Source organism: Odocoileus virginianus, chromosome 11 (genome assembly GCF_023699985.2).
Source record: "Odocoileus virginianus isolate 20LAN1187 ecotype Illinois chromosome 11, Ovbor_1.2, whole genome shotgun sequence".
Classification (NCBI taxonomy): Eukaryota; Metazoa; Chordata; class Mammalia; order Artiodactyla; family Cervidae; genus Odocoileus; species Odocoileus virginianus.
Window position 1 is genome coordinate 20,343,209 of NC_069684.1, and position 23,420 is coordinate 20,366,628.

The window sequence follows — 23,420 nt, forward strand, 5'->3', positions numbered from 1 at the left end:
GTTGAGAACAAGAAAGGGGAAATACAGTTTACACAACACACATATACATACATACATACACATCCCATGATGCTATTTTATCACTGTAATTCTCGCTTAGATGCTTAAAAATTAAATACGTTTCCCATGAAGATTTGGAGCCTGTTCTATTTAGACAGAACCAATTTTTTTTTTAACAATTAGAGTCAGAAATGACAATTTATCTGATTACTGGCACAATAATAATAGCCAAAACAAAAGACAGATGTTTAACTGGCATCCTGAAATGCACCACATTTTTTGGCTACCCCACCTAGTATTGGCAAATAGTAAACAGTATTGGCAAATATGAGAGCTAATTCCATTACCAGTTGCCATACTTTCCTTCTGTGCAGTGTTTTCTAAACTTTTTATCTTGAAGTAATTTAGACTCAGAAAAGTTGAAAGAACTGTACAAAGAATTCTCACATACTCTTTACCCAGATTCTCCCAATGTTCTTATTTTGCTGCATATGGTTTATCACTCTCTTTTTCTTTAACAAAATAGTATGAAAAAGAATAAAATACTTAGGAATAAATATTTCTTCAGTTCTAAAAACCATTCACTGAATATCAATTATTAGGAACATAAAAAAATGAATAATATAAGACCATTATATCTACTACTGTGGACAAGAATCTCTTAGAAGAAATGGAGTAGCCATCATAGTCAACAAAAGAGTCCAAATCTAGTACTTGGATGCAATCTCAAAAATGACAGAATGATCTCTGTTCATTTCCAAGGCAAATCATTCAATACCACAGTAATCCAAGTCTATGCCCTGACCAGTAATGCTGAAGCAGCTGAATTTGAAGGGTTCTACGAAGACCTACTTCCCTGTACTTCACTGGTGGCTTAGAGGGTAAAGCGGCTGCCTGCAATGTGAGAGACCAGGGTTCAATTCCTGGGTCTGGAAGATCCAGGAGGAGGAAATGGCAACCCTCTCCAGTACCCTTGCCTGGAAAATCCCATGGATGGAGGAGCCTGGGAGGCTATAGTCCATGGGGTCCCAAAGAGTGGGACATGACTGAGCGACTTCACTTCACTTCTGCATGAAGACCTACAAGACCTTTTAGAACCAACACCCAAAAGAGATGTCCTTTTCATTATAGGGGACTGGAATGCAAAAGTAGGAAGTCAAGAAACAACTGGAGTAAAGGGCAAATTTGGCCTTGGAGTACAGAATGAAGTAGAGCAAAGGCTAATAGAATTTTGCCAAGAGAATGCACTGGTCATAGCAAACACCCTCTTCCAACAACACAAGAGAAGACTACACATGGACATCACCAGATGGTCAACACCAAAATCAGACTGATTATATTCTTTGCAGCCAAAGATGGAGAAGCTCTATACAGTCAGCAAAAACAAGACTGGGAGCTAACTGTGGCTCAGATTATGAACTCTTTATTGCCAAATTCAGGCTTAAATTGAAGAAAGTAGGGAAAACCACTAGAACATTTGGGTATTACCTAAATTAAATCCCTTACAATTATACAGTGGATGTGAGAAATAGATTTAAGGGACTAGATCTGAAAGACAAGAGTGCCTGATGAGCCATGGATGGAGGTTCATGACATTGTACAGGGGAGGGATCAAGACCATCCCCAAGAAAGAAATGCAAAAGAGCAAAATGGCTGTCTGAGGAGGCGTTACAAATAGCTGTGAAAAGAAGAGAAGGGAAAAGCAAAGGAGAAAAGGAAAGATATTCCCATTTGAATGCAGAGTTCCAAAGAACAGCAAGGAGAGATAAGAAAGACTTCCTCAGTGATCAGTGCAAAGAAACAGAGGAAAACAATAGAATGGGAAAGACTAGAGATGGAAAATTAGAGATACCAAGGGAACATTTCATGCAAAGATGGGCTGAATAAAGGACAGAAATGGTATGGACCTAACAGAAGCAGAAGATATTAAGAAAAGGCGGCAAGAATACACAGAAGAACTGTACAAAAAAGATCTTCAAGACCCAGAGAATCACGATGATGTGATCACTCACCTACAGCCAGACATCCTGGAATGGGAAGTCAGTCAACTGGGCCTTAGGAAACATCACCACAAACAAAGCTAACAGAGGTGACGGAATTCCAGTTGAGCTATTTCAAATCCTAAAAGATGATGCTGTGAACATGCTGCACTCAATATGCCAGCAATTTGGAAAACTCAGCAGTGGCCACAGGACTGGAAAGGTTAGTTTTCATTCCAATCCCAAAGAAAGGAAATGCCAAAGAATGCTCAAACTACCTCACAATTGCACTCATCTCACACACTAATAAAGTAATGCTTAAAATTCTCCAAGCCAGGCTTCAACAATACGTGAACCGTGAACTTCCAGATACTTAAGCTGGTTTCAGAAAAGGCAGAGAAACCAGAGATCAAATTGCCAACATCCACTGGATCACTGAAAAGGCAAGACAGTGCCTGAAATATATCTATTTCTGCTTTATTGACTATGCCAAAGCCTTTGAATGTGTGGATCACAATAAACTGTGGAAAATTCTGGAAAAGATAGGAATACCATATCACCTGACCTGCCTCTTGAGAAACCTGTATGCAGGTCAGGAAGCAACAGTTAGAACTGGACATGGAACAACACACTGGTTCCAAATAGGAAAAGGAGTACATCAAGGCTGTGTACTGTCACCCTACTTATTTAACTTATATGCAGAGTACATCATGAGAAACGCTGGGCTGGAGGAAGCACAAGCTGGAATCAAGACTGCCGGGAGAAATATCAAGAACCTCAGATATGCAGATGACACCACCCTTATGGCAGAAAGTGAAGAGGAACTAAAGAGCCTCTTGATGAAAGTGAAAGAGGAGAGTGAAAAAGTTGGCTTAAAGCTCAACATTCAGAAAACTAACATTATGGCATCTGATCCCATCACTTCATGGCAGATAGATGGGGAAACAGTGGAAATAGTGGCAGACTTTATTTTTGGGGGCTCAAAAATCACTGCAAATGGTGATTGCAGTAATGAAATTAAAAGACGCTTACTCCTTGGAAGAAAAGTTATGACCAACCTAGACAGCATATTAAAAAGCAGAGACATTACTTTGCCAACAAAGGTCTAGTCAAGGCTATGATTTTTCCAGTGGTCATGTATGGATGTTAGAGTTGGACTATAAAGAAAGTTGAGCACCGAAGAATTGGTGCTTTTGAACTGTGGTGTTGGAGAAAACTCTTGAGAGTCCCTTGGACTGCAAGAAGATCCAACCAGTCCATCCTAGAGGAGATCAGTCCTGGGTGTTCATTGGAAGGACTGATGTTGAAGCTGAAACTCCAATACTTTGGCCATCTGACGCAAAGAACTGACTCACTGGAAAAAACCCTGATGCTGGGAAACATTGAAGGCAAGAGGAGAAGGGGACAACAGAGGATGAGACGGTTGGATGCCATCACCGGCTCAATGGACATGAGTTTGGCTAAAGTCCAGGAGCTGGTATTGAACAGGGAGACCTCATGTGCTGCAGTCCACGGGGTTGCATAGAGTTGGACACAACTGAGCAACTGAACTGAACTGAAGAATAAATATATCAAAAGAAGTGAGAGACCACTATATTGAAAACTATAAAACACCAGTGTAAGAAATTAAAGATGACCTTAATAAATAGAAAGGTATCCCAAGTTCATGGATTCGAAATCGTTACAATGACAATACTCCCCCCACCAAGTTAATCTACATATTAAACAAAATCCCAATAAACATCCCAGATGATTATATATTGGCAGAAATTGACAAGTTTATTCTAAAACTTATAGAATTGCAAGGTACTCCCAAATAGCTAAAACAATTCAGCAGTTGGAAATTAGTATTTAACTTTTAGGAAAAGAACAAATTAAAATATTCACACTTCTCAATTTCAAAACTAAATACAAAGCTAATAGGTAAGACTGTGTGGTACAGACACAGACAGACTTATAGATCAAGGAGACAGAAATAACCCTACACATTTATGAACAAGTTATTTTGATGTGGGTACCAAGATAATGTAGAAAGAAGTCTTTTCAAAAATAGTGCTGGAATGACATGCTATCCAAGAGATTGGACTTCATAACTCCCACCATACACAAAAATTGACCCAACATAGATCTATATATTCTGGACACTAGTCCTTATCAGTATACTTATTTGTGATTTTAAAATAGTTTCTCCCATTCTACAGGTTGTCTTTTCACTTTCCTGATGTCTTTTGAAGCTAATACTATAAAATTTTCAGAAGGAAACATACACAAAATTCTGTGTGACACTGGAGTAGTCAATGGTTTCTTTGATATGACACTGAAAGCACAAAAAGAAAAGAAAAAGCAACAGGACTTCACTGAGATTTTAAACTTTCATGCTTCAAGAGACACCATCAAGAAACTGAAAAAAAAAAAAGAACAACGATCAGCAGAATGGGAGAATATATTTTCAACCATATATCTGATAAGAGTCTGGTATCCAAAATTATTAAAAATCAACCATCAATTAAAAAAACGGGGAACTCCCCTGATGGTCCAGTGGTTAAGAATCAGCATTCCAACGCAGTTCTTCCCTGGCAGCTCAGCTGGTAAAGAATCCACCAGTAACATAGGAGGTCCCCAGTTCAACTCCTGGATCTGGAAGATCCCCTGGGGAAGGGATAGGCTACTCACCCCAGTATTCTTGGGCTTCCCTGGTAGCTCAGCCAATAAAGAATTCACCTGCAATATGGGAGACCTGGATTTGATTCTTGGGTTGGGAAGTATCCTGGCCTGAAGAATTACATGGACTGTACAGTCCACGGGGGTCACAGAGTCGGACCCAATGGAGCAACTTTCACTTTTCCAATGCAGGGGACTTGGGTTCCAACCCTGTGTGCATGTGTGTCCAGTCACTCAGTCACTTCCAGCTCTGTGCAACTCCATCGACTGTAACCCTTCTATCCCTGCTCAGAGAACCAAGATCCTACATGCAACCACACAACTAAGCCGAGGCAACAGGAACTACTGAGCCTGTGCGCTCTAGAGCCCACGAGACACAACTGAAGAGAAGCCCGTGAGCTGCAACAAAGAGCCACGTGCCAGAACTAGGACCTGACACAGCCAAACAGACAAATATTTTAAAAAAACAGGCAAAGGATTTGAACAGACAGTTCTCCAAAGAAGATACCCAATGTTCTATAAGCACATAGGGAGATACTCAGCATCATCAGTGACTAAGGAAATACAAAGCAAAACCATAAAGATTCCACTTCATACCCACTTAGGGTATAATGAAAAAGATGGAAAGTGATAAGTGTTGACAAGGATGTGGAAAAACTGGAATCTTCCCTCATCACTGGTGGGAATGTAAAATGGTACATTTCAAAATTTCTTCAGAAAGTTAAGCACAGAGTTACCATAAGACCCAGAAATTTCATTCCTAGGCATATACCTAAGAAAATTGAAAACCCATCAACAAGTTTGTTTACAAATGTTCATATCAGCATTATTTATAATAGTCAAAGAGTAAAAAAAAAAAAAAAAAGACCCATATGTCCAACAACTGATGAATGTTAGATATTTGCACAATGGAATATATAGTCATAAAATGGAATGAAGTACTGATACGGGCGGCGGCGGCGGCGGAGCCCGGAGCGGAGGCCGGAGGCTCCCGGCCCGCCGGCCCCGGAGCGGAGCGGAGCGGAGGATGCAGCAGCCGCAGCCGCAGGGGCAGCAGCAGCCGGGGCCGGGGCAGCAGCTGGGGGGCCAGGGGGCGGCGCCGGGGGCCGGGGCCCTGCCTGAGGCGGGAGCTGAAGCTGCTCGAGTCCATCTTCCACCGCGGCCACGAGCGCTTCCGCATTGCCAGCGCCTGCCTGGACGAGCTGAGCTGCGAGTTCCTGCTGGCTGGGGCCGGAGGGGCCGGGGCGGGGGCCGCGTCCAGACCGCATCTCCCCTCACGGGGGTCGGTGCCTGGGGATCCCGTCCGCATCCACTGCAACATCACGGAGTCATACCCTGCGGTGCCCCCCATCTGGTCAGTGGAGTCCGATGACCCTAACTTGGCTGCTGTCTTGGAGAGGCTGGTGGACATAAAGAAAGGGAATACTCTGCTATTGCAGCATCTGAAGAGGATCATCTCCGACCTGTGTAAACTCTATAACCTCCCTCAGCATCCAGATGTGGAGATGCTGGATCAGCCCTTGCCAGCCGAGCAGTGTACACAGGAAGACGTGTCTTCAGAAGATGAAGATGAAGAGATGCCTGAGGACACAGAAGACCTAGATCACTATGAAATGAAAGAAGAAGAGCCAGCTGAGGGCAAGAAATCTGAAGATGATGGCATCGGGAAAGAAAACTTGGCCATACTAGAGAAAATTAAAAAGAACCAGAGGCAAGATTACTTAAATGGTGCGGTATCTGGCTCGGTGCAGGCTACTGACCGGCTGATGAAGGAGCTCAGGGATATATACCGATCACAGAGTTTCAAAGGTGGAAACTATGCAGTCGAACTCGTGAATGACAGTCTGTATGATTGGAATCTCAAACTCCTCAAAGTTGACCAGGACAGCGCTTTGCACAACGATCTCCAGATCCTCAAAGAGAAAGAAGGAGCCGACTTCATCCTACTTAACTTTTCTTTTAAAGATAACTTCCCCTTTGACCCGCCGTTTGTCAGGGTTGTGTCTCCAGTCCTCTCTGGAGGGTATGTTCTGGGTGGAGGTGCCATCTGCATGGAACTTCTCACTAAGCAGGGCTGGAGCAGTGCCTACTCAATAGAGTCAGTGATTATGCAGATCAGTGCCACACTGGTGAAGGGAAAAGCACGAGTGCAGTTTGGAGCCAACAAATCTCAATACAGCCTGACAAGAGCACAGCAGTCCTACAAGTCCTTGGTGCAGATCCACGAAAAAAACGGCTGGTACACACCCCCAAAGGAAGATGGCTAACCCAGGAGTGCCATTCCCTTCCTCCTTCCCCAGGCACCACTGGACCAATTACCTTTGAATGCTGTATTTGGATCTCAGGCTGCCTCTGTGGTTCCCTCCCTCATTCTTCCTGGACGTGATAGCTCTGCCTATTGCAGGACAATGATGGCTATTCTAAACGCTAAGGAAAAAAAAAAACAAAAAACACACACAGAACTGTTTCAAGTACTCAAGACTGACTTACAGACCAACCAACCACCTGGCTGGAACCCTTGCTAGCAGGCATTCTTATAAAAGAAACTTTCGAGCCTCCTTATATTGCTGGAAACTCAGCTGTGCTCCAGACTAGAGCCTCCTTACCTATGCTATGGATTTTTAATTTATTTTCTCTTATTTCATGTACACTGCTTTTTTTGGTTACAGTGTATGATGGATGTGTATGAAAAAAAAATGTATCTTTGGGAAAACAATTACAGTTTGTTAATTTGAAAAAAAAAAAAAAGAAGTACTGATACATGCTGCAATATGGATGAACCTTGAAAACACTATGCTAAGTAAAGTAAGCCAGTCACAAAAGGCCACATAATATGATTCCACAGATATTAAATGAATAGAATAGGCAATTCTGTGATGACAAAAAGTAAATCAGCAGTTGCCTGCCCGATGGCTCAGATGGTAAAGAATCCTCCTGCAATGCAGGAGACCCAGACTGGATCCCTGGGTAGCACAGACTCTCCTGGAAAAAGAAATGGCAACCCACTCCACTATTCTTGGCTAGAGAATTCAATGGACAGAGGAGCCTGGTGGGCTACAGTCCATAGGGTCGCAAAGAGTCAGACATGACTGAAGGGCTAACATTTCCACTTTCACTTTCAAGGACGAGGGGAAAGGAAATGGGCAGTGACTATTGATGCATAGAGGGCTTCTCTTTGGGTGACGAATATTTTGGAAATTAGATAGCAGTGATGGTTGCACAAGTTATTGAGTAATATTCTAAAAACCACCTAACCACACATTTTTAATGGGTGATGGCCATAATATGTAAATTATTTCTCAACTTTTAAAATTATAATATATGAGGGGAAACATGTCTGAGACCTTTCTGAGCGAAAAGAGAAAGAAAAACAGCAGGACAGACACTTGGGAGAACCCTCACCTACGTGGAACAGAGAGGATAAGAGGCCAGAGAAGCGATCAGAGAGAACGCAGAGTTTATTACATCTCAGAGACCACCACAGTTAGCAGTATCAAATCCTTTAGGCAATGGATTCTGAGTGATGGACATACTTAATACAACAAGTTTCATCCAGCTTCTCTCTCCTACAAAAGAAGCCTGGCTCCTATTCTCTCCCTCTTCTCTAGTCGGGCTAATTCTGTTCATTATTGGAAGCACTCAAGGTATCTTCTTTCAGTATGTTCCACAAGTTACACTGTTGACTATCTGATTGACTTTTTGTTCATTAGACAGGACTGGTAATTATTTACTCAATAAATTTAATATAAATGGGATCCCTTTATTACCAATCTGATCCTGATTTCATTTTGTAAGTTTACTTATTTAGAGAAAATCTATTCTCTTAACAATCTTATAAAGTAATAATTTTATTACTTTATTGTTTTTATGAAGATACTGGTTTTCCCCCCCCTCTGGACAAGTTCTACTGTAGTTTTCAAAACTACAGAACAATTTTTCCAGAAATAACTGGAAGTTTCAAACTGGATTTCTGCTTTGTCCACAGCATCCAAAGTTGTATTATACAGAATACATGCAGAAGGGGATAAAAAGATTTTCTTATTTTTCAATAATTGTCTAATAACTGAAAGCATTTTAGAAAAGAACAAGTAGATATGTAAACCAGTTTGTTTTGAGACACTTACCCTGCATCACTTTGTTTTGTTTTGCTTTCTAGGGCATCTGAAAAACTACTAGGTTGTAAGCAGACTGTCTGGTCAGTCAAGACAAAGTCTTGGCACCTCTTTGAAATAAGATATGCCAGGTCTACCCTCCTGTATTATGTAACTGGCCTAGTTAGAGGATATATACATACACATGATAGTCAGAGAGATAACATCAATATGGATGCTACGGGATCATATCTCCTAAGCAATGTTTCTTTTAGCAATGATATGCATGCTAAATTTTAAAAAAATTATATAAGAAGGATAAAGAATACTAAAATAAAAACCCAATATAGTCATTGTAATACTAATTCGAACAATTTAGTTGGAAACACCAAACATTATAGGCTTAAACTTTCACTCTTTTGAAACTATATTTTATGTTCCAAGAATAATTTCTAAATTAAGTCTTCTATTATTTATTTTACTTATGTTCCAAACTTCAGGATATATTTTCCCTGATTCCAGTACGATTAATACTTTTTTAAGCCTGTATTTTGCCAATACAGAGTTTACAAAGTAAGTATTACCCACTAATCTAAAGGCTATGGCTTTTCCAGTGGTCATGTATGGACGTGAGAGTTGGACTATAAAGAAAGCTGAGCACCAAAGAATTGATGCTTTTGAACTGTGGTGTTGGAGAAGACTCTTGAGAGTCCCTTAGACTGCAAGGAGATCCAACCAGTCCATCCTAAAGGAGATCAGTCCTGAATGTTCACTGGAAGGACTGATGTTGAAGCTGAAACTCCAATACTTTGGACACCTGATGCGAAGAACTGACTCACTTGAAAAGACCCTGATGCTGGGAAAGATTGAAGGCAGGAGGAGGATGAGATGGTTGGATGGCATCACGGACTCGATGGACATGAGTTTGAGTAAACTCCGAGAGTTGGTGATGGACAGGAAGGCCTGGTGTGCTGCAGTCCATGCGGTCACAAAGAGTTGGACACAACTGAGAGACTGAACTAAACTGAATCTAAAGTTAAGCCTTAGAATCTAGAAGTCATCAGGAAACATTTTTATCACCATACTTTTTAACACTTGCATGTTTTTTTTGGTCCCACGTTCTATGACCTCAGAAATATCAGGATGAAATGGGTACCTGTTAAGAGAAGCATCAAGTAAATTTTAAAGGAGAAACCCATTTATGTATTTCCACAAAAAACTTGGGGATTTGAATTATAAAGAAAGAAAGCATAGGGGATCAAAGTAATAGGTACTACTAATATTTTGAGAAAGCTACCATGATACTAGTGGTTCTTCTGTCCATTACTACAATAAAAATCACCACCATTTACAGAGTAGCTACCACCATGTGCCAAATGCTACATATAAATTGTTTCCTAAATTTAACCCTTAAAAAGAATATTATTTTCCCCATTTTACAAATAAAGTAAGATTTGGCTAACTACTTTGTCCAAGTACACACAGCACGTGAGGCAGAGTAGGGTTTTGAATGCAAGTTAGTCTAATTCCAAAAACTATTCCTTCATTATACTATGATGTCCCACTCTCTCTTGTTCTAAGGCAAGGTTGCAAACTCAACTGTTGACAAGAGGCTTACAATTAAAATAAAGTGTATGCAGTGAGTTAAACTACTGGAGAATAAAATGGTTTTGCAACCAAGCATACACCTGTCTAACTAACCTGGCCCCTTAATATATCGTGTAAGCATAAGAAAGCAGTCAAACAAAACACATCCACTGGCCACTCATTTTCTGGACACATATAACTCAGATGGTAAAGAATCCGCCTGCAACGCAGGAGACCCAGGTGATCCCTGGGTTGGCAAAATCCCCTGGACAAGGGCATGACAACCCATTCCAGTATTCTTGTGTGGAGAATTCCATGGAGAGAGGAGCCTGGTGGGCTACAATCCACGGAGTCACAAAGAGTCGGACATGACTGGACAACTTTCACTTGTTGTGAAAAGGTGAAAAGTACTTCTAATTTTAAAAAGTATTCTTTGAAACATTAGTGGTTTTCATATGAGATTTGTAGGACTGAAACCGGTTTCACTGAACTAAATAAAACATTGACTGACTTTTAAAATAACTCCTTTACCTTTCAACTCTTACAAACTTTGCAGCAATAATAAACTTTACAGTAAAGCATCATTTAATACTGACAGTCCCTTACTTTCGTATATGCACTAACAAAGGTACACTTGAAGACAATGCGTGCAGGTCTAAAAAGAGACATATATGCTGTAACTGTGGTAACATCCTCACAGTACTATTATCATATCCCTAATTAAGGATCCTTACTATCGCAAACCAGCTACCCAGAGAGCAGCAGATAACCCTCAGAGGCACCTCGATAATCTCTGGCCTTGGGAATCAGAACCAGTTATTTCTCCATCCGTCAGGCCTACAGCCCTTCCACTGGCCAAGCCCCAATCCCCACAAGAATAAAACCTGTGTGGTAAAATGGCAGAAGGATGATGGGAAGGAAAGAGCAGGACATGACGGAATCCCAAGTAGATGGGTGCCAGTGTAGGCAAGTTCCAGGCTCTGACTGTGCAGTGATCCAGACAAGCACCTGGTAGCGTAAAATTTCTGGGAGGCTTCTTCCACAAGACCAGACACAGTGAAAATATCTAAACTATTGCCAACCCAGTCACAGTAAGACAGAAAACAGTGTGAATGATCTGGGGCAAGAAGTGCCACAGTGCAACAGTTCAAAATGATGCATCAAGATTCAGGAAACAGAATATTGAAGATGGGGACACGGGAAGGAGTTCAGGAAATCTATATAATGTTCAGAAATAGAATTTATGGAAGCCAAGGCCCACCAAGTATATATCATTCTATACACACAAAGAAAGCTATCCACACATCAGGTATTATAAGAAAAGATGATACTCAGGAGTAGACATTTCGGCCAAATATAATTTCAAATTTATAAATGAAATGCTGCAGTGGTCTAGGCATTCACAAAATGACACTACCACAGATCTTTACATATATCACATTTTCCAACCTGTCCTAATATTATGCTTATGTTATTTTAATTAGTATCATCCATCTGTACACATCACTGAATCAGGTTTTTAACACTGACCTTTTTCCACTGTGTTTTTAAGACCAGTATTTATTGGAAAGTTTAATAATGCTTCATGTCTTTAGCTCATTTTCTCTCTTCTCCACCCAATCAACAAGACCTGTTCCAATGCCAATCATACAAAACTCAATCACTTACCTTCTAAACAGATATGCTAAATGGCTCTAAAACAGTCGAGTACTTTAGCTGACACTAATAATTTAGCCACTCTAATTTCACGTAATTTCATGCATATTTCTTTCAAATAAAAAAGTATGCATCTGAGTATAGCAGACATTCTGACAACAAGAAACATACATATCTCCTAATCCCATCCACAATTTACTGTTATAACCATCTAAATTCCATATCAACATTCAAATCATATTCTAAACTTATTGTTTACAAGGAATCCACTAAACACCTAACTCATATTCATTCTAGAACTACTTTATATAATAAGATGGGGAAAGGAGTAGAAATCATACAATGCTTACTTACAGAGGAATGATTTCTATAATGTACAAAATTAAAATTAAATTCAGGTAAGTGAGAGAAAATTCTCGAAACAGTAATTTATATCACTATTGTTTTTAAATAAATAGCTTCATTTCTTCTCATTTATGTATGTGCTTTCAACAGCAAATAGTGAATAATTTGGTGGCTCAATTCCAGTGTTTAATCTGACTCAAATGATATCATTTTTAAACCTCCAGTTAGAAATTTGGGGACTGCAAGTTTCTATTATAAGCGGTAATTACGAGCTCCCAGCTGTGAAGTAAATATTACCTAAACAGAATGTCTTAAAATAATCTTTGCAATTAAATACCTAGTAATCATTAAACAAGGCGAGAAATACAAGGTTTATGGGTGTGTGGGGGACCAATGGAGCATCATTTTACGACAGGTTTCTGGAAACTATTAATTCAATTAGCAGATTACTAATCACCAGGAAGGAGAAGGGATCTTAGTTCTAAGGATCTCTGTAACAACTTAGATATAGATGTAACAGCACCTAACGGTATTGCTCCCTGCATAGAACAGAGGTACAATATTCTCAAACAAAGCCCTATATTGTATACCATAGTCCGCTGAAAGATAGTCATCAGTGGTAACCAGTCAATCATGGGAGCTTTAAGTAGGACTGACAGAGGAAGTCCAACATATCCTGCATCAAAGAAAAAAAAAGGCTGGCAAGATGACAGCAATCCAGCAAAATCTGTCTTCTCTGCTATAAAAGATGTAGGAGGCTCCTTTAGAGCAGACTAAAAAAATCTCCTGAAAGACATTAACAGAAATTTCTTTAAAGATAACATGTAAATTATGACAATAGGATGTCACCACATTTCTGATTTTTTTTTTTCTGAGCTATCTTCTTCAAGACAAGAAAACTTCCTATGAATGTCTTGAATTTTAAAAATAAAGGGCAGGTTTATCAGGAAAAATATGCATAAATTATAATCAAGAAATTTTGTTAGAAGACAAAGCATGCGACCGGATGAAGGTGACTCAGAATGGAGTCAGTTACATCAGAAAGGCATCGATATCCTGAAATATGCTAATGCCCTCTGGGCCAAGAGAAGAATATAGAATCAAGATTCTGTTTTCTGGTACTCTATCTAGATTATCTGTCTAAACCCTGGTTTATAATTTATAGAACTAGATTTTAGTGTAGAAAAAGACTGAATCGATGACAGAACCAAAGAAAATGACCCTTTTTCTTTCAACAATACATCAGTCACCCAGGCTCAAAATCTGGGAGTTCCTTTTCCTTTCTTTTATGCCATATAGTTAATCAATTACTAAAAATGAAGTCTTCTCTCAAAATATTCCTTATCTAATTAGCAGAGCCTCAGAATATCTCCTTCAAATGCTGGTTAATTAAATTACATGGTAGGTTTAACATGTGTCCACAAATTCTTTGATACACCTCCTTCCAGGGGGTGCAGCTTAATTCTCTTCCCCTTGAATAGTGACTTAGTGACCTGCTTCTACTGAACAGACTATGGAAAGAGAAAAACAGCAACTTTGCAGTGGAGAAACCTGGCATGTACCACCCTACCAAGAGATCAAAGTTAACATCACTAATGGCAAGTCATGTTGCTATCATGTGTCTCTTGATATGATATGGTAAGAAGAGTTCTTCACATGTATACTATTCTTCCGAGAAATTGGGCTTAAGTCTAATTTAATCATAACAAGACATCAGACAAACCTACATTGAAGGATGTTGCACAAAATATGTTACTGGCTTTCTTCAGAAGTATCAAGGTCATGAAAAACACAGAAAGCCTGAGAAATAAAGAGACTAAGAAGAGAGGCTGAAAGCAAAGAACTAAATAGCCTCTTGATGAGGGTGAAGGAGAAGAGTGAAATAGCCAGCTTAAGACTAAATATTAAAAGAACTAAGATCATGGCATCTGGCCCCATTACTGCAGGGCAAAGAGAAGGGGAAAAGGTGGAAGGAGTGACAGATTTCCTCTTCTTGGGCTCCAAAATCACTGTGGACAGTGACTGCAGCCATGAAATTAGAAGACGATTGTTTATTGGCAGGTAAGCGATGACAAACCTAGACAGTGTGTTGAAAAGCACTGTGTTGAAAAGACATTACTCTATTGACAAAGATCCATATAGACAAGGCTGTGGTCTTCCCAGTGGTCACATATGGTTGTGAGAGCTGGACCATAAAGAAGGCAGAAGGCCAAAAAATTGATGCCTTCGAACTGTGGTGCTGGAGAAGACTCCTGAAAGTCCCCTGGACAACAAGGAGACCAAACCAGTCAATCTTAAGGGAGAACAACCCTGAATATTCACTGGAAGGACTGATGCTGACGCTGAACCTTCAGTATTTTGGTCACCTGATGCAAACAGACAACTCATTGGAAAAGTCCCTGATGCTGGGAAAGACTGAGGGCAGAAGAGGGTGTTAGAGAATGAGATGGCTGGATGGCATCACCGATGCAATGAACCTGGACAAATTCTGGAAGGTGGTGAGGGACAGGGAGGCCTGGCATGCTGCAGTCTATGAGGACACGACTGGGCAACTGAACGACAACAAGCAGAGAGGACAATTAAATGCAACATGATATCCTGGATTCAAGCTTGGAACAGAAAAAGGGTATTAGTGAAAAAACTGGTGAAATCTGAACAAAATCTGTACTTTAAGTTGATAGTATTGAATCTGTGTTGACTTCCTCATTTTGATCTAAAGTTATATACAATATTAACATTAGGGAACTCAATTTATTTTTGTAACACATGTAAATCTAAAAATTATTTCAGAATAAAGGGTTTTTTTCCTCCAATTTCTTAACCATATATTCCCTTACTTTTAGAGAGCCACCACCCTACCTCATAAACTTTATCACTACTACTAAGATTTTCCAGATTTCTATGTCTTTAGGATCTGCCCTCTCCAATTTATTTGACACATATCAAAGTATCAATCTTAATTTACACCATCTCTCTATTCAAAATCTACAGACTCAAACCTATAAATGACTACTTAGTATCTCAATATTGTTTATCACTAAGCCTATCACTAAAAGGCATCTGCAAAACAGCCATATACTGCTTATCTAACCTTCTATCACTACCAGAGATACTTATTTTTAATCACACGCTAGTGACAATTTCATAAAAGAATTCAGTAATAAAACTGGATATTCTGAGCAATAATGGAGGATTCTAAAAAAGAAACAAGTATATTTTGTTTTATCAATAGAAAGATTACAATCTTTTAGGTATGTAATGATTATTTTATACTTTTATCTTATTTCCTATCACTTTACCAAGCTTTAGTAATTTTCAAAGGTTTTGTTCAGTAGATTCCTTTATTTTCTAAATATTTGATCATATTTTTATAATAAAACAATCTTATTATATTTCCTATTATTTATATCTACTTCTGGCAAAAGTTAAGTCTAAATTAATTTTGATTTTACTTGAAAACAGTTAACAACTCTCGACAATTACAAATGATGACACTATAAAATGTAGTAAACACACAGCTGACCCAGAGAGGATAACTGGTCACAGAATTACCAAATCTTATCAACATATCAACAGCCCTAAGAAGCTTCCATGGAATGCTTTTCTTCCTTTTTCAAAGAAGCTTTTTCAGCCCATTTTAATGCACAAATAATTTTATAACTACCTACCTTAAAATATTTTAATTGTATCCAGCCATTCGTTCATAGGTATCAACAATCTGGTTTTAAAGTTAATATGGAAAGGCAAAAGGCCCAGAAGAGCCAAGGTAATACTGAAGGAAGAAAACAAAGTTGGATGCCTGATGCTACCTGACTTGAAAATTCCTTTTGCTGCAAGAATCATGACACTGTGGTACTGGCAGAAGAAAAGACAGATAGATCAATGGACGGAAGAGAACCCAGAAACAGACTCATAAAAATAGTCAACTGGTCTTTGATAAAAGAGCAAAAGCAATAAAAAGAAGAAAAGAAAATCTCTTCAACAAACAGTGCTGGAACAATTGGACATTCACAAGTATAAAATGAATCCAGACACAAATCTTACATCCTTTACAAAATGTAAATAAAATGGATCATAGATCTAAGTGTAAAATGCAGAACTATAGAACTTGTAGAAAATAACACAGAAGAAAACCTAAATGACCTTAGATATGGTGATGCCTTTTTAGATACAATACCAAAGATATAATCCATGAAAGAGATGAGATGGATTTCATTAAAATGAAAAACATCTGCTTTGCAAAAGATAGTAACAGGAGAATCAGAAGACAAGCCACAGACTATGACAAAATTATATAAAATAGACCAAAGACCTTAAAAGACACTTTACCAAAGAAGATACACAGATGGAAAACAAACATATGGGGAAAATGCCCCACATCACATATCACCAGAGAAATGCAAATTAAAACAAGTAGATACCACTAACCCAAAATAGGCCAAAATCTGGAACACTAACAATACCATATGCTGGCGAGGATGTGGAGCAACAGGAACTCTCATTCACTGCTGGTGGGAATGCAAAATGATACAGACACGTTAGAAGACAGTTTGGCACTATCCTGCAAAACTAAACATACTCTTACCACATGAGCCAGCAATTGTACTCTTGGGTATTTACCCAAAATACCTGAAAACTTATGTCCACACAAAAACCTGCACATGGATGTTTACAGAAGCATAATTTATAACGGACAAAACTTACAGGCAAGCAAGAGATCCTCCAGTAGGTGGCTGAATAAATAAATTGTGGTACATTCAGACAATGGAATATTATTCAACACTAAAAAAAAATGAGCCATCAAATCATGAAAAGACATGGAAGAACCTTAAATGCATATTACTAAGTGAAAGAAGCCAATTTGAAAAGGCTATATACTATGATTCCAACTATATGACATTATGGAAAAGGCAAAACTACGCAGACAGTAAAAAGATTAGTGGCTGTGGTAGGGGAGGGAAATGAATAGGCAGATTCTTAGGACAGTGAGGGCTTCCCCTGTGGCTCAGCTGGTAAAGAATCTGCCTGCAATGTGGGAGACCTGGGTTCAATCCCTGGGCTGGGAAGATCCCCTGGAGAAGGGAATGGCTACCCACTCCAGTATTCTGGCCTGGAGAATTCCATGGATAGTATAGTCCATGGGGTCACAAAGAGTCAGATACAACTGAGCGACTTTTACTTTCATTTTTACTTCACTAGGACAGTGAAATACTCTGTATGATGTTATAATGATAGATTTACATCATTATACATTTCTCCAAACTCATAGAATGTATAACATTAAGAATGTAAGTAGACTATGTGATGTGTCAGTGTAGGTTCATCCTTGATAAAAATGCACCATTCAAGCATTATAGTGAGAAATGTTGATAACGGGGTGGTGGTAGTTAGGTGATATGATGTGTGGGGACAGAGTATATGGGCATTCTCTATACTTTCCTCTCAATTTTGTTATAAATTTAAAACAACTCCTTTAGAAAAGTCTTAAGTTTTTTAAATTACATTTATGAATACATAATATATATTCTTATATATGATTCTTTATAACTGCTTCAGTGCCTTTCTTTGCTTCTCTTTCCTTTTCATTTAACCTTATGAGCTAACTAAATTCAAGCATGTTTTGCCTCTGTAAGTCATCTGACTGCCCCTTTGTCTCAGTGTTACAGATTTGGGGAAGAGCACTGACAAGAGTCAAGCAAACTGGGACAGGAACCTGACTCTACTTTTTTTTTTTTTTTCTTTTTTTTTTTTTTTCCATTTATTTTTATTAGTTGGAGGCTAATTACTTTACATCATTACAGTAGTTTTTGTCATACATTGAAATGAATTAGCCATGGGTTTACATGTATTCCCCATCCCAGTCCCCCCTCCCACCTCCCTCTCCACCCGATCCCTCTGGGTCTTCCCAGTGCACCAGGCCCGAGCACTTGGCTCATGCACCCAACCTGGGCTGGTGATCTGTTTCACCCTAGATAATATACATGTTTCAATGCTGTTCTCTTGAAACATCCCACCCTCGCCTTCTCCCAGCTGACTCTACTTATAATCATACAACTTCTCCAAGTTTCACACTCTTTATCCCTAAAATGAAGTTTAGAGACTAAACAAACTTCCAGTTCTTCCTAGCCTTAACTCTTTACAATTCTGTTAGTAATAGGTACAAGTAAAATAAATGTAAAGAGATCTGGGAAGATGGTGATGAAGGCTGCAGACTTCTGAATTTCCCTAAATTCCCCCATAAAAACAGAACAACTAAGACACCTAAACCAATAATCCACATGACATTTATAACAAAACTAGACAAAGTTAAATTCCTATGAATCTCAAAACACAAGCAAACAAGAAAATAACACCAACAGCTACAAGATGTGTATAACCAAAGATTCCACAGCAACACGAACTGACCTTAAATTACATTGGCACATGCTTTTATGAATATGCCCAGGGAATATAATTCCCTTGAGCTCTTCCTGAATACAGACTACAAACTAGCACTGTCCTGTAAAAGTCTCTGTGATGCTGGAAATGTTCTTTCTGAGCTATTCAATACAGTAGTCACTGACCACATGTGACTATTAAGCATTTGAAACGTGACGAATGTGACTAAGGAATTGAATTTTTAATTTTAATTAATTTAAACAACTATGTTGCCAGTTTATTATTGTGCAATAAGAATGAACATCAGACAACCAAAATGACTGGCCTGCCATAAAGACAGGCAATATCTTGAAAAAAAGATAAGACACTTACCTGGATCTCAGTCAAATAAACATAAAATGAAATTCTAAGACCAGGGAAATATGAATAATAATTGGATATCAGATGATTTTTAAGAAATGATTAACTTAGAGGCATAGAAAAATATAGATAGTTCTTATCTTTTATAAGTGCATATTAAAATATTTATGGATGAAAAAATTATGGGATTTGCTTCAAAATAATCTGAAGTTTGAGTAGGGAGTGAACTGGTATAAATGAGACAAGACTGGCCACAAGTTGATCATCACTGATGCTGACTGATGGTCACATGGGACTCATGACACAATTTTCTCCACTTCTGTGTATGTTTGAAATTTTCTATCAAAAGGTTAAAAATAAGAGAGAGAGAGATGGAGCAGTTTCTATTCCTGCAGAACAAATTATCCCCAAAACTAAAAGTTCAAAAAATAACAATATTCATTTATTAGTCTCACAGTATCTGAGTCAGGAATTTGGGACAAGTTCTGCCAGTGTTCTCACATGGAGTCTCTCAGTTGGTTACCATCAGATGTCGGCTTAGGCTATATCTAAATGAAGGTCTGATCGGCTCTGGAAGATCAATTTCAAAGGTGTCACTCACCCGACTGGTAAGTTGGTGCTACTTGTTGATCAGGGTACAGCTGTGTACAGTTTTTTAGATCTCTGACACCAAATATATGGTGTCTTTCCAACACCAGTTCCCCAAATCCCTATCACCAAGTGTCCAGCAACTGAATTCATTTAATTCTGACATTAACTACTCAGTTAGCACAGAGCCCACAGGTTAAAAGCTCAGTCCCAGGTGCAAGTCGCAAGTCTACTGGAGGCCACCCGTACTTCTGACCAACTGGCTCTAAACTGGGGGTTCCTACAACTCCCTCTTCAGGTTCAGTAATTTGCTAGAGCAACTCTCAGAATGTAGGAAAACATCTTACCTCCATTAACCAGGTTATTATAAATGATACAACTCAGGAACAGTCCAATGGAAAAGATGCATGGGCAAGATATGAGGGCTGGGGAAGGGGAGTGCCTGCGGAGCGTCCATGCCCTTCTGGGGCACATCACCCTCCCAGGACCCTCATGTGTCTACAAGTCTGGAAGCTTACCCAATCTCACTGTTCAAAAGCTTCTAAAGAGCTCTATATCTTGCCTCTTCTTTCCTCCCTAGAGGTCAGTTGGTGGGTTGAAAACTCTCACCTTCTAATCTCTTGTCTTTTTGGTGACCAGCCCCATCCTGAGGCCAACCAGGAGGCCCACCCTGTATCACCTCACCTACATAAACTCAGATGAGAGAGTGGCTCATTATGGATAACAAAAGACACTCCTGACATGCAGGAAAGTCCAAGGATACTAGGGGCTCTAGGCCAAAAACTGAGAACAATGACCAAATATATATTTTTATGATACCTCAGCTGGAGTCCTCAGTTCCTTTTTTGGTGGGCTTCTCTCTATAAGAGGACATAGATATCTTCCGTGTACCATAGCTGACTCCCCCCAGAAACAGCGATCCAAGTGCCAAATCTGTAATCATGCATTCCATGATCTAGTCTCAGATGTTACAAGTCATCATCTCCGCTGTTGTTTTACTGGTCACACTGGGCCAATCAGCCAAGATTTAGTGTGGAAGGGGACTATATTAGGGTGTGAGTACAAGGAGGCTTGGATCATTAGAGGTCATTTTGGAGACTGATCAGCACACTACACAGCTGACTCTCCATGTCTGCAGTAGGTGTGTCCCACAAGGCCCCTGCGAACACTGAACTAGTGGCCACTGCACTACTGCTCTCAAGGGAAGCAGTCACTTAAGTCTCTGTGTAACTCTGCTGACAACATTTTCATCAACTGATGAATATCCTCTTGCTTTATGTGTGTTTCTGTTTAAAGCATCTCAATATATATTGCTGATTCACTAACACTGAACTCACAGTCAACAGCACTATAATTCATGCCTTAATGAAGTGCCTCTAACATACATGCTTTCTTCATAAAGTACCTGACAGCCTTCTTGAGCTTAGGAAAAGACAGCACTTATTATACCTGGTGCCATTTTAAATAATACAATCACCAACAAAAAGCACAAAAATAGGATAAAATGTGGAATCAAACAGACAGCAAAAAGGACACATGTTTACAGTATGAGAGTTAAAACGAGAAGGCAGAGCATCGCTTTGTTCAGCCTCAGCTGGGAACCTGCACATCCAAGGACTCAGTTTCTTGCTGCTCTGCAAATGGCCACAAACACATTACTGATGTGGGGCTTGGGGGGCTTTCAACGATCATCTGTGCTTACTAAATAGTAACTCCTTATGTGATAGTCTATCATGCTTAAGAGAGCATAAGGCCGATTAAATGAATCCTTTTTTAACAAGAAAAATTTCAGCAAATTTTACTGATACCTCTGATATTTTAGAAGCAACTAGTTGCTTTTTATTAATACTCATTTTGCTTTTTACTTTTAACCCTAGGTAAGCATCTTGTTTGATGCAGACGTTTATTTTCTTTGTCCTGGGGAACAGTTTTGATGAAAAAAAATCTACTGAACTTTCCTAATAATCATTTTAGGGATATAAGCATTGAAGCACTGTTTTACTTATAAAACAGAAAATGTATGAAAGGCCCAAATAACCTTTTATTCAGCCCCCACAAACACTAAAAAGCAGGCAAACAAACAAGAAGCCTAGCTAAAACATACCCCTAAAAATGGACAGTCATCCTTTGGTAACTGAGGGGTAGCGGGGGTGGTGAGGGGTGGGCACTCGTTCCAGGATGCACCATGGATACCAAAATCTGGGGATGCTCAAATACCTTATATAAATGGCATAGAATTTGCATATAACCTATGTAGATACTCCCATATAAGTTAAATCATCTCTAAGTTACTCATACCTAATAATAATATCTAATAATACCGACATAAATAGTTGCCTGCAAGGTCAAATTTAAGTTTTTCATTTTGGAGCTTTCTAGTATTCTTCTCCTTGAATATTTCTGATCCCTGGTTGGTTGAATCCAAGGAAGCAGAACTTATCTGTGGATGTGGAGGCCAGTTGTACCATCAACATCCAGGTACAACTCTGCAACTTTACATACAAACTTCACACATTTTGAAGCCTGGATACAATAACCTGCATTAAAAAAAAAAATCACAAAGCTACACGTCTTTAAAAGTGTTGAGCTCATTCAAACCAATTGTTCATTAAACTGCTACACTGATAACACTGGAATTGTATTCAGGAGACATGAATTACTGTACCAGTTCTTATACCAGCTTTGGTCAAGCAATTTATCTTCTCAAAAGCCTCAATTTCCTTTTCTTTGAAATATAAAAATTGTCCTATAATGAGAATCCTTTCAAATCTATGATTTTATAATTACTTCCTCATAAATTATAATAAAGGAAGAATCCTCAACCCATAGAGATCCACGTTTAACTATCAAAACTGTATCTCTAAGGCAGCTGTGCCTGACATATCCACCTCTCCAAAGATTACAAAAAATCCCCAGTGAAAAAGACATCTCTCCTTCACTATTCACAAGTTCTTACAGACCTTACTTCTCTTTCTCTTCCCCCTTCCCTCCCACTCCCAAAAGCTCAGGGAAATGTAATATACCTAAAGGTTGAGAGATCCTCAACTACAGTTTAAATAAACAATGATGATGATGATCATGATGAAAAAATTCTGAACTAGAGACAATCCCCATAGAAGCAAGGAGTATTTAATATTTCTGTATCATGATACTTGAATTTAATCCCTGCATGTATGCTCAGCGGTACCTGACTCTTTTCGACTGCACGGACTGTAGCCTGCCAGGCTCCTCTGTGCATGGGACAGTCCATGTAAGAATACTGGAGTGCGTTGCCACTTCCTCCTCCAGGGAATTTAACCTCTAATGTCTCCATTAACATAATGGCAGGTGATATTTTATCTTTCAAGGAGAAAATTATCAATGAATTCCTAATTTGCCTTTAAAAATACCCAAAAGTTAAGCCCGATAGGCTATAATGTCTTAACTGAATCAGACAACAAAATAAGGCTTTCAATTTTTTAAAAAAATCTCAAAAAACTGATAAAAGATGAAAAGTTTAAGGAGCAAATTTATCTAATGACCTAACAAGAAGCTAATCTACACTCTAACTCTCCAAAAGAAGACAATATTTTTTAAATGAAAAAATTACAAGTGGAACCATCTACAGCAGAAAGCAACACTAATAGAACTCATGATGCTTGCAAGCTGGGGTTGTGGCAGTTTCCAAACCCAATCCACTAACAGCCATTCCTAGCCTAACTGTTTCCATTAGCTAATGAAAGAGGCTAACCAATGGTCAGACAACAGATAATTAAGAATCAGAGTGATCCTATTT

At 39.0% G+C, this 23,420-nt stretch overlaps 1 protein-coding gene and 1 pseudogene across 3 annotated transcripts in view; one reads left to right on the forward strand and one right to left on the reverse strand.

The window, feature by feature from the left end:
* The window catches only part of RASAL2 (RAS protein activator like 2), a 389,739-nt gene that overhangs the window by 313,815 nt on the left and 52,504 nt on the right, over positions 1-23,420 (reverse strand). The gene's annotated exons all lie outside the window — the stretch shown is intronic.
* On the forward strand, positions 5,596-7,391 carry LOC110128763 (ubiquitin-conjugating enzyme E2 Q1 pseudogene; annotated as a pseudogene).